A 12,880-nucleotide genomic window follows, 5' to 3' on the forward strand; every position below is an offset into this window, starting at 1 on the left:
AGTCGTCAGCACTTTACTTCCAAATAAGCACTTCACTTGCTTTTAATAGAGTATCAGTGCCAGAAGCTGATGCAACTAGAGACAAGCACTCTGCAGAACCAAGGTTTGCCAGACAGCAGTTTAAAGGTGCCCTCAACCTTTACATCATCCACCAGTTCATATCTGTATCCCCTGCTCAGTTCATTGATCACCTGCATCAAGAATTGTTCTGGAACATACTGGACTCACCTCCTGGTTTCTAGCACTCAGCTGCACTGCCCTTCCAGAAAAGTGGTTAAGAGACACCACAAGTACTATGACCTGCAACTGAAAGCAGTATCAGCTCCCCACTTCTTAATCAGGTCTGCAGTGGACACTGACTACAGCATCATCAGTAGTCCTGACCCACAAGATCTCTACTGGCTTGACATCTGCCCAAGGCAAAACTCCAATCATTCAACCCATTCCTTTATATAGGGCACAATCCCTCCTCTTTTCCTGTCCACCCTACCTGGTTCCCTTTTCACCCAGTAAATTTAGGCCTGAAATGGCTCTCAGGGCTCTTTAGCTGACAAGCTCCATGCTTTGCATGGCCTGACAAGCGGCAGGGATCATAAAAGATGAGCACAAAAACTGGTATCATTCCTTTTAAATAGCTTTGTTTTGGAGTAGGTTAGGCAAGGATTAGGCACAGTTTTATTTCAGGGCCTAGAAAGTGGAAAAATATATTATGAGAAAAATAAAGCAAAAAATTTGAAAGGTCTTCTGACTTTTTGGTCTAACTTCACTGTAAGGCTGAATATGAATTAACATTAAGAATGGGCTCTTGATCTTCATTGAGATCTCAGGAAACAAGTGACTGAGGAAATAGTTGTAGCCAACACCATAACACAAGGCAGAGGCCTTCCTTGCCAAATTATAATTCTTTTCAGTGCTCTCACACAATACAGACTATTTGGACTGGAATTAGGCTCCCTGTAAAGAATATGAAGTATCCTAGCCATCACAGCTCTCCAACAGACTACTTATTAAATTATTTATCAAGAGAAACACAATCCTTTGGCAATTATTGAACATTCACATAGGTTTAAAAACTTTTAGATCTTTGGGCATGGAGATCCTTGACCATCCTACACCATCTTGAACAAGATCACCCGATGCCAGATAGCATGGTGGCACTGATGTGGCCCTCACACAGGCAGGAAGGACCACTTACCCTTCATTTTCCAAAAGTGACCAACAAAAAACAAACCTGAACCCATGCATTTTAAACTATATGTAATTAACAGTAATTAATGCCACAGTGAACTGACAGTCATACGTGCATAATTAGCAGTAGGTTGTTCTAGCTCTCAACTCCTCCTAACCTTCTGTAAATTAAGAGCAGTCCAAATTTAGCTATACCAGTTAAACCTCCTGCTATTGCTACATCTAGATAAGCAACTATAAATAAGCAATATTAACTTAATTAATTTGAGGTTGTAGGGAGAAAATACACTAATTTACACTCTATATAGAACTTTATTTTGTCTACATTTGAATTTATTTTGACAACAGTAACTATGTCAAACCAGTAAGGTTTGATACTGAGTTGGGAGTTAATTTTGAGGCCTTTTTACTTCAGTAGAAGTCTCCCTCATTTCTGTTGATAAATACTGTGAAATAATACTACAAATTAAGCTAGTCCATCTTTTCCCCTAGCTTACCAGAAAAAAAGATTATTTAGTTTTGGTAGAAGACTAGACCTACACCAAATAATTTATTTCCATTATGCAGGATGTGCATCACTTCATTCTTCTCCCCATAGTTGGACTCAGTGTATGTTGGAACAAAGTGCAAAACATTATCATAATAATGTTTATAAATATCTCAAGTGTGGGGCACAGGTGAAAATGGCCAGCCCCCTTTTCAGTGGTCTGTGGAGACAGGACAAGGGGCAATGGCTGCAAGTTGGAGCACAGGAAGTTCCTCACCAACATGCAGAAGAACTTTTTCACAGTGAGGGTGAAAGAGCCCTGGGACAGGCTGCCCAGAGAGGTGGTGGAGTCTCCTTCTCTGGAGATATTAAAGACCCGTCTGGACACATCCCTGTGCAATATGAGCTGGGGAGCTGCTTTGGCAGGGGGGGTTGGACTCCACGACCTCTGAAGGTCCCTTCCAACCCCTACGGTTCTGTGATTCTGTGATGATACTGCCTCAAAATAATATTGGCGAAGAGGATGAATCACTTTGTCAATGCCCTGTTTGGAAGAAATTCAGGTAATGTGCTGAGCCACATGTGTCAGTGAATATGACTGAGAAGATAGCTCCGGTAATACTATAAAAATAAACAAATGAAAAAAAATCTAGAGGTTAACAAGATCTTCCTCTTGGCAGAATTAATGTTATATTTAGATGGCATGAGTTTGTCAGTGATACTATCAGATCCATGCTAGAACAATAATCTTCTATGGATGTTCCAAGGAAATCTCTTAAAGACATGCTAGTGAGTCATCTGCTCAGGAGCTAATGAACACTATGACAGGCTTTGGGAACTGTTCTTCTCCCTCAACATCTAATCAGGGATTAGATATTGTAATGATTAAGAGACTATAAGCAACCTGGGAGAAGGACGCTGTAGTCCCAAGTAGTCCATGCGTCAGAGTACTACTGTGAATCAGGCTATATGACACATTCAGTAGGAAGCTAAACAGCTTATATATTTGCATATATTAAAAACATCTCTGCATAGTAGAAGGAATCAAAGCTCCTACCCTGCAAGCACTTCCTCCTATACACAAACTTAGAACTGTGGCCCTTCTTAAAGCCAGGAGACCATTACGCATAAACTCAAGCACATTCAGTCTCTTCAGAGCTGGATCTGAACTGGCTGGGGAACCCAGAACTGCCACAGAACACTCTTACTGCGGGTCTGCCTGAGGAAACAGGAAAGTAACCTAAGTCACAGGAAGAGACAGAACAGATAACTACAGCCACCTCTGAGCTAGTCACAAATAAGAAAGATCTGATGCAGTTGAACGGAAACAAAATGCCTCTCCAATTTCAATAATATCACCTAGAAAATGTTGAATATGTCCTAAATCCACTACCACCTAAGTGCTGCTATAGGACCAGTTACCATTCTCCCCCAGAAAAACTTTTAAAACTAATCTTGAGAGCTCAGCTTTCTAAGCACATGAAATGCTGGACAGATCATCAACTATGGATTATCAACATGTATATTTTCCATATTTATTCACAAAAGTACTTTCAAAGGTATCATGTAATCTTTTTAACAGATACTTTGCATGCCTGGTAAGATCTGAAGCCCACTGCATTCCATGGATCAGCAGCTATTAACAATTCCTATGACAAAACATTCTGGATACGAAAAGAAGTGCCCAAGATACTTCATCCCACCACCTACCTCAGGTTGTCCCTAATCCTACCATGAAGATATGACAGCCCCTTTCCCCGCAGCTGCGGCAGCAAGAGCTCCAGCTGTTCCTGCTAAGAGGTGGCCAACCAGCCAATGCATTTAATTCACCACCACCAAAAGGCAACACACCACCAAAACTCACTGTAACGCAGCAGGCAGCCCAGGTTGTCATGCTCCATCCTACCCTTAAAAGCAAGTGGTTGAAAATATTTGCATTTATATTGCTCTCCCTCCTTTTGTCTAAGCCACGCAAGTGACCTGAAGTAATAAGTGTGGGCTGATTAATCGCTCTATGTGTTCTCCTCTGCAGAGCTGAAAGGTCAGTTAGGGTAAAAGCGAGGGTGACATGACGTACAATACTAAACACTCCTGTTTTTAAGCAGCCACCTTGTTCAATGAACCACATACAAACCAAGAAAGAGTTCTTTTTACCACATGCGCTCAGGCTTAAACGGACCAGCTGAGAAACAGTTGCTGAACTACTAACTCAGAAGATGGAGAAAAAGCCTTGTGTGGGCCAACCTCCCCAAGGCTATGCGCCTAAACAGCATATTAAAAATGTAGCCATCTTAGTGCTGATTTCTAAGGATTTCTCTACATTTACATAACAGTTGGCAACTCTCATCTGCAGTTAAGGGTTTTGGTTTTTTTTTTTTTGTTGTTGTTGTTGTTTTGGTTTATTTTTTTCCACCCAGTCTTCATAAAACCATTTGCAAGGGTGTACTTGCCTTCACAATTTTGTTTGTGAAGAGATGTCCATTAAATGCCACAGATGTTGTTAGTACATTGCCAGGTATGAGGCAGGAGATGTAATAAACAGTAACAATGATCTTAAAGTGGTTTAATCTGAGATTACATTTTAGAACTATAATTTCAGTGCTTTCTGTGACATGACTTTGTTACATTGTTACTGTAATTGTTTATTATTGAAGTGTAGGCAAACTTAAAGTGCATGTTTTCCAGAAGCACTTCATGTTATGCTGATTGTGGACTAGCTGAAGGTGAAACCCCAAGAGAACAGAGTAAGGTAACACTGAATTAAATCAGAAAATTCAAAAAATTCAGCCAACAAAGAAGAAATATTTCATCCTCCTACTTAAGTGATCCTCATTGAGATGAGAAAACTTACTGTGAAGAGGATTCAGCTCCAGTCTCTAACAGAGTCCCTATAGTCCCACAAGCTAGCATGGAATCCATTCCTAGTTTTGCCCTCAATAATATCGTATTCTGCCTTTCCACAAAACTAACTGGAGAGCAAGTAAGAGAGCGCTGAATCTAGCAAGATGATTATACAAATGAGTTTTTCAAGGTATATAATTATCGAATTCTTAAACCACTTATTTCAGAGGCTGTAACAAGAGAAGGCATGCAGGCAGGCAGAGCTGTGTAGATTGAGCAATGTAAACGTTAATTAAGAGAGCTGGAGAAGGGAAAGGAAATCATCCAATTGCTCTGCATAAGCATGTGGAGCCCTGTGCCCAGTCACTAAATGGCAAGAGAAGGCCTTTCTGAGGGAAAAACAAGCAGAAAGCAGAGGTCAGGCTTGGAGAAAGGCAAAAGAGAAGGTCACATTTCTTCGTGATGTTTTCTGTCCTCACCCCTTCCACAGCCCTTTTTTTTTGTGCCCAGAAGATGGAAGTAGAAGTAATTAACAAAAAAGGTAGAAGTTGATGCTAATACACACTCTACAGTACACCACTTTTGGAAGGGTCTGCGGCCATTGTATCAGCAAGTTGCATGGCTGAAAGTGAAGAAAGATCCCAAACATAACCTTTATTTCCCCGTCTTGTTTAGATTTTACAGATGCTTCTACTGCTGTAAATAAAGATATTTCACCATGACTAGACAGAAGAGGTAAAACGTAGGGTTGTTTTATTTTTTTTCCAGGAATGATGAATGGACTTCATAAATCATGGGCACACCAACTGCTTGAGGCTGACAAACTGAACAAGATCACACCAGCACAAAGAACGCTCTACATCATGCACAAGTTTACAAGTCCCTGGGAGTCTGGGGACATAGCTCCATTAAGCAAAGAACACTTGCTAACACTGGCTGCAAGGCCTGGGGGGTGAGGTCTCACTTATACACTGTGTGAAAGCTGCAGAAAGGCCTAAGACTCACTGGCCACTTGGAGCGTCAACCTCATTTACAGGTCATGTTTAGGTATACAGTTTTGGTCTGCCACACTTCTACGGAATATCATCTTTGCTTCCATGTATGCATTCAGGCTATTAAAGCCTGCAGGATTAAGAGCTACATTCACATTTCATACAGTTGAGGGAGAGACTTGGTTATGACTTAATTAGGCAAAGTTGCTAGAGTGCCCCCTCCCTCCAAAACTGCTCTCGTGAGACTCAGTGCCTCTCCGCCTTGGTATAAGCATAGATTAAAGCAGCAGAAACGTGTATGGCACAAAACAGCAACACACTTCAGCAAAATATACTATTTTCCTCAGGTAAAAGCACACAATCCGTGGCTGCAACAGCACCGAGTTATTTCCCAATAACCTAATTTCTGAACTATTCATCTGGCAGACCCAGCAGGAATACTTGTTCAGGACATTCCTAATGGATTCATTCAAACCTACTCTCTGTCCCAATACCCCTCTTAATGTGCTCTTTGCTTGCTTCACAGTTGAATGCAGCAGTCTAGCTGAAGTAACATTAAGGAACTGAGAACAGGACCACGTCACCAAGCTGAAAAGCTCTCTCAGTAAACTCAATACAGCAGGGTGAAAAATTCAACTGTGTCACATCACCAACTTGATAAAGATTAAATCTAGCATGTGCCAACATGCCTAACAGCAAGCTGTCACTGAAGTCCACAGAAACTCAGCTTCTCAAGTGACTGCATCTACAAGGTCAGCTCTCCCCTACTACATGCCCTCTTAAGAGCTGCCCAGAGTCAGCCTAAATTTTATCAGGAGGTAGAAATGCTCCCAGCGTACTAAGAAATATTTTCATATTTATATGGTCTTGCTAAGAAGACACCAAAGTTTAATGTGTCATCAATAACCTAGTTATTTATATGCTTGCTCTTTTCCAAGTGCTATTTGCAGGTATTAGAGCAATAAACTAAGGACACTTAAGTAGGCTTTGCACTAAGAACCTTAGAAATACCAGATACTGTGAGGCACCAGCTTCAAGGACTTCTTCAGCCTTCAGAAAAGAATCTCTCTGACATCTCTTGAAGATCTTCTATATTTTGTCCTTCAACTTGCTAGGAAGGACCTACACCAAGTTATAAATACTAGGAGAGCCTAAAAAAGTTTGCAATGCATCTCAAGATACCACATTAAAATTTTATGTTCAAAAAACCAGCCTTTACTGTCCCATAGTTCAGGTCCCTTTTTACCTGCCATCAAGCTACTTGTGATTTCCCTACCTGTCAATACTCACGTAATTTCAGTCCCTTGAGGGCTGCAGTTGGTAATAAAACGGGAGTGAGAAGGCTGGTGCAAATGCTCAGGTACTCCTGTGGAGAACTGATGGCACAGAACAACAGTGGCACACATACATTCCTGGAATAGCTGGTCAGTACTTGGGCTGCACTCTTGCTGCCACTCCTGAACGCAATATATTCCCTTGAAACATATGTATTTTATAAAGAGAAGAAGAGTCAGAGCAAGTGATTGTATTTTCTAAGTTTCAATGTATTTTGGTGCAATTCAGGTGTTAATCTGAAGAAAGACTGTTACTTCTGTGTCTAGCTGGCTCAAATGATCTTTGGTTAACTGCTGGAATGCACTTGGCTAAGTTTTAACTACTAAGTGACTTAACTGTAAAAACTTAAAGGTGTGTCAACACTTTAAAATTCCACTCATTTGCCTCCTTTTAAGATTTAAAAAAATGCCAGAAACAAACACAGTGAAATAGCATGCCTTTCTTCCATTAATAACCAGCTATATTGAATTATTTCCAGTTATCTGAACAAGAACACCAATGCTCTGTCATCACCTCCAGAGCTGCTACTGTAGTTCTATAGATACAAGACACAGCTGTCCTGCTAAAAACAAACCAGCCAACCAAAACAAAAAGAAAGAGGTAAAACCAAGCGTGGTGTAGTTCTGTGTAAGAAAGACTAACACCACCATCTTCCTCCTGACCTCAGCCGTGTCCCCCAAAGCGTTCCTGGGCTACGCTTACACAGAGTTAGAACAAAAGGTTCAGGTTGAATTCTGCCTTTAGTTAGGCAGCTCAAGTATTACCAGGAGTTAAAGAATCCAGCTTCCTGTTTTCTTCCCTCACAGAAGAGAAGTTTGGGAGCACTTAGTTAACACCAACATCCATATTCTAATATAGCTTGGAAAAAAATATTATACAACACAAGCTACAAGAGATGAAACTAACAGACAACATGCAGAGAGAATCCACAGTTCCTGCAGCTTTCTGTTTGGGGGTTTTTTTGTTGTTGTTTCTTGTGGGAGGTGGATGGGGGGGGGGGGGGTGTCTGTATTGGGGTTTTATGTTTTGGGTTTTTTTAAAACAGCTTTGAAATTGGTTTTCACGTCCAAATTCAGTGATGCATCTCTGTGTCATGACATTGGTTTCAGCACCAGGTAAAAGCTCAAATCCTAGCGTGGGATTTTAACTCGCTGTAGCCATCTGGTTCAAGAGGATTATATGGATTTTTTAAAGTGCTAGACACATTAAAAATAGCAGAGAGTCATTTCAAATGCTTTTTCAGCTACCTTGTGTTAAAAATATCACCTAACCTTGAAAGTCACAGCTACGTGACCCTGTAAATTTGCTGTACCTACTGATGTCCGCTGACGTCTTAAACCACCCCAAAACAATACAGTAAAAGCCAAAATACAAGTTGCAGTCATTTATTAAGATCTCCACATGTACTTTTTCATGACAATAGGAAACACACACACAGTCTCAGCTATTCTCAGGGTTTCATTTAATAGAGCATAATTATAATTTCCAAAATGTTACAACTTAAAACACTCTGCTTTTTTTGTTGTTGGGTTGGGGATTTTTTGACAACTTGAAGTTTTCCAAGGAACATTTGTTACCAAATCTGAAAGTCTTGTTTTGCTTCCTGCATTTACTATATGCTTTCAAAGAACCAGCTGTGTACTCATTCATGGAGGTGAATAAATGTCTTTTTCTAAGATGTTCTGTTGCTGAGCAACAAGAGTATTCCAAATCATTTGCTGTTTAGAAAAAAATACCTGAAACAGATCTGCTTTCTGAGCTGGGACTTGCTTTGCATACATGAGAAAAAATTGCTTCCATCCTACCCCTGCAGGCAGAAAAAGCAGCAATTCAGTGACTACTCTGCCCATATTCTGATTTATGGATTTACTTTGGTTTTGTTTCCTTCTTTTTCACGAATGAAGCAGCATGCATTTTTTAAATGAAAAAAAGAAAAAAAAAAAAGAGACCAAAGAAAAGCAGAATTATCATCCCTATTTGAACAGAGATTTTTCAGGCTTTGAGGATGTATGATGGGCTTGTAGTGAAGTGATACAGTGATATCACATCTCCCTAACCACAAACAACAGGAAGGACACATGAAGTTACACTTCATTACACGACCCCTAGTTTTGAAAAGTGATGACAAAGAGCCAAACCTTCTATTTCATAGGAATGGCAGCTTCAGTTGTCCCTATTCAATGCCATCTTTCTGTCAGTATAGCTCTGCTTTGCAACTAGGCCAGGGGGGCAGGGAAGACAAGTACTTAGGAGATGCATATAGAAACGTGCTGGCGAATGTGAAGCTACTTCCAAGCCTCCTCCTCCCCCTCACCTTACATCATTTTATACAGCCTTGGCCTCTGCTTTTGTTTCCCATTAACAGATTCTGGTCACTGTACGTGTGTTTTTAAAAGACTAGGAGCTCTGATTTTTTAACACTGCTGATAAGTACATGACAGCTCTGGATAAGAGCAAGATAAGTACAAAAGCCTAATTTTGTGGTATTTTATCATTACAAGTACTGAAAAAAAATATACTAGCTGTATATTTTTCTTTTATAATCAAAAAAGCCCCCAAATATAGAAGTGCCAAATTAAACATGAGTTTCCTATAATTATGTTTATTTTTTAAAATAACCAATTAAAGTAATTATATCAACATAAGTTTTAACAGCTTAAAGGTTTGCCTTGTTTTCTATCAATTTATTCAATCAAGGCCTTATAATGTAATGCTGTCTCTGTTCACATTCTCCAATAATGTTTTTTTAGTTGTATTATATTTCCATTTCTATTTTGCAACATTATCTGAGAGCTGCAGAATTCTACTGCTTTTACAACCAATATTAATATATTTCAGACAAATTCCATTTCCAGAGATTTTTGGCAATAATACAACAAATTAAAGCAACAACCTTTCACATCTGAAGCTGCCAATTATGTTTGAAATTAAAATGAAGTAGGTGGTCTCAACTTATTGGCACTGCTTGTTCTGGTCATGGTTACTCCACAGCAGAGCATCCCCTTCTTCCCCCCTCCTTAAATCCTCCACTCCCAAGAGAAAAAAACTCGCAATTTAAGCTCAGGAAGAAAAAAAAGGGAGAAATTCTTGTAACCATAAGGGAAAACAGTTCCGTGTGCATGTACAGGAGTAAGCAAGCCATCAGACAGTGCTAGTAATCCTTCATTTCCAAGAGCACTATATTCCGCTTGCCCCACTTAAGTAACACATTCAAAAGAACCCAGATAATTCCTTCTCATAACTTCACAACATGATTTGTAGATTAAAGACCCTTCAACTCCATTCCCTTTCAGCACAACACCAGTATGACAGCCCTGATCTCAGCAAATTCAAGTTTTAAACATGAAACCACCAACACTCACTACAACCTCTAATTGCACACTGAGTGCACAGACAGCAACCTGTGCTGGGGCTGTGCTGTCTGGAATTAAACCGTATGGTGGGTGAGCACTTATCAATCACTGCTGTGTGCTAGGGCAGGCACCACAACACAATGCAATGTCTGGAGGTGCTGACCCCTCAGTTGGCAGGACATATGCTGGCTTCCACCCCTCCACGTTAGCTCTAGAGCCTGACAAGCCAAGCACCAGTTGTCAAAAAACCACCGCAACAACTAACCATGGCAGCTGGCACCTGAGATACAGAGCATGAAGAAAAGCCACATTCCAGTATAGGGACAGTGAGCTGCCAACAACATAAGGGGAAATAAGGGTCAGGTGAGGGTGTTGCATATAAAACACCCAGTAACATCAAGCTACTATTCAACATCAAGCTTCTTCCAGCTACATTAAGTAGTACTTCTAGCAAAGGAAAGAAATCATCACTTCAGAGAGAGTTCACAGCAAACAAAAAGTACACCCACATGGCATAACCTGAAGTTTACAGAGTTAACACAGCAGGCAACTACTAAAGAAGGAAACAGACATGCTGAATGACAAAATGAAACAGCAGAAAAGCATCTTCATCAAAAAGAGTATTTATTTATTAATACTTTTTGCCTGGTTTAGTCACCAGAAAATAAACTAAGTGGAGACAGAAGGGGAAACACAAAATAAAACCCTTGTGTTCATGCTCTGCATGCACAAACTTGAATAACTCAGGAGGTTAAGAGTTGCAAAAAGCTCTGTTAACTCCTCATTACAAGGAATAACTCCTCACACAGAAAGTCTTTCTCTGGTTCTCTGGCCTAGGGCAGATCAAGTAAAAGAAACAATCTGATACCAAAGTTCCTACTGTTTAGGAATTGGTACCTTGTGCTGTAGCTGTCTTAGCAACTGCAGTCCCTAGCTTATGTAAAAGATTTCATCACAGACAAACTGGCCCCTTCCTGTGCTGCACATTACCATCCTCAGCATCCACCAGTCTCACAAATTTGAAGTTAAAACTAATTAGACCAAATGATGCTGTGAGCAAGTAGATAACCACACTGTATCTCAAGAGTATGGCTACTTGGAACCAAGAAGTCAAGTTAAATAGGAAATCTGGTGGTTTTGGAAGTCAATCAGTAGTGAATTACTTCATTATTAACAGCAGATACTGAAGAAAAATTAAAACTTTGATTTGATAACTTATCTTAAAAAAAATCAAATCAAAAGATCAGAGTACTCAGAGTACTCTTCTGCAACCCCTTGCATCAAGTTAGATTCCATACAATTAATCAGAAAGTGAAAGTACAAAACACTACATGCATCACATGGCTAAAGATAATAGTGTTTTCCATTTACAAATTTAAATTGGCTAACCATTTAAAAGGATTATTTCTGTAAATATGAAGAGCAAGGTGCTTACCTATTTCGTCCATTATATTCAGTACCGTACACTTAATTGCACTGCAGAGGTCTACTGTGAATCCATAGCATGACCTGGGTCCCCCACGTGCATGACTTCAGTCTCCCATCCTACACTTGAACAATTCAGGCCAGAAATCATGCAAACCCAGAGCAGAGAAGAGGTGTCATGAAAGGAAATGCTGCTGCTTCAGAAAGTGCCAAAGATGCATGCCATCAACATGTCCTTCAGAGCTCAGCTCTGAGCTGCTCTCACCATTTCTGGCCCAACATCCGATCAAAATGGAGTTTGTCACATCCACAGCATCATGAGATTATATGTAAGGACAGGGAGGGGGGAGAAGTCTGCCGAGCACTTCCCCGTGCTCTGCGTCAATAGATTTGGGCTTAGCCTCTGTTAAGCAGCTCAAGCCACCGGTTATTGGTGCTGGCAGCTGTCTACCACACTGCCCCACTTCCTATTTCAAAACACACTGCCTGGGACGGAGGCCTTGGTCAGTCAGCTCCAACCTGACTCCAAATAAAACAAAGAAAGAAGTAGGACAGTAGAGTCTCCGTGTTTGCCTTGGACAGTCCTTCAATAGTTTAAAATACCACCCCTCCTCCACTCCCCAATAGCTCAGTGCAAAGAGCAGCTAAAAAAACCAAAGTGCAATTCAAGATAAAAAACTAAATTGAGATGGGACCTCAGTTTTGGTGAAGGATTTTGCACATGTACACATGCACCTTGTTTTATTAGGTATGTCCAAGATGCAAGCTTTGGGTATACTATCCAGCACTTCAGCATTTCTTGGCCATCAGGTACTTCATGACATGTTCCTGTTCGCTTGATAATAAATAAGCCCTTTTAACAAGCACAGTGCAACCACTAATGTCAACACTTTGCACAGTATTACAGCATATCAGCTACTGGTAGTTTAACAGCAACTGTTTTATTATGGCCCTTGTCCTCAAAAAAACAGCTAACAGCACATTTAATGCAGATTTTAAGAAATACCTGCACTACGGTGTCATGTTTTCTACCTTGTCTTCTATTTGCACTGGAAGATATAAACCACATCTGTATACTATTCTTCTCTGAAATGCCCTCATTTTAAGTTTGGTACCAAATAATTAAACTTGGATTAATCACAACATGCCATTATTAGACCTTCCATGTCAACACCAACCCTTTATAAACACTCTGGTTCTACAATAATCATTTGTCAATCCACAACAACTACCATACTCATGCACTGCACAAGAGATTT

General features: G+C 40.3%; 1 protein-coding gene across 1 annotated transcript in view; it reads right to left on the reverse strand.

The window, feature by feature from the left end:
• Positions 1-12,880, reverse strand: part of MAP7 (microtubule associated protein 7) — a gene marked incomplete at both ends in the record, with an annotated part of 104,723 nt that overhangs the window by 70,310 nt on the left and 21,533 nt on the right. The window lies entirely within an intron of this gene.

The sequence above is a fragment of the Gallinula chloropus genome, assembly GCF_964237585.1.
Source record: "Gallinula chloropus genome assembly, chromosome: 3".
NCBI classification, from domain to species: Eukaryota; Metazoa; Chordata; class Aves; order Gruiformes; family Rallidae; genus Gallinula; species Gallinula chloropus.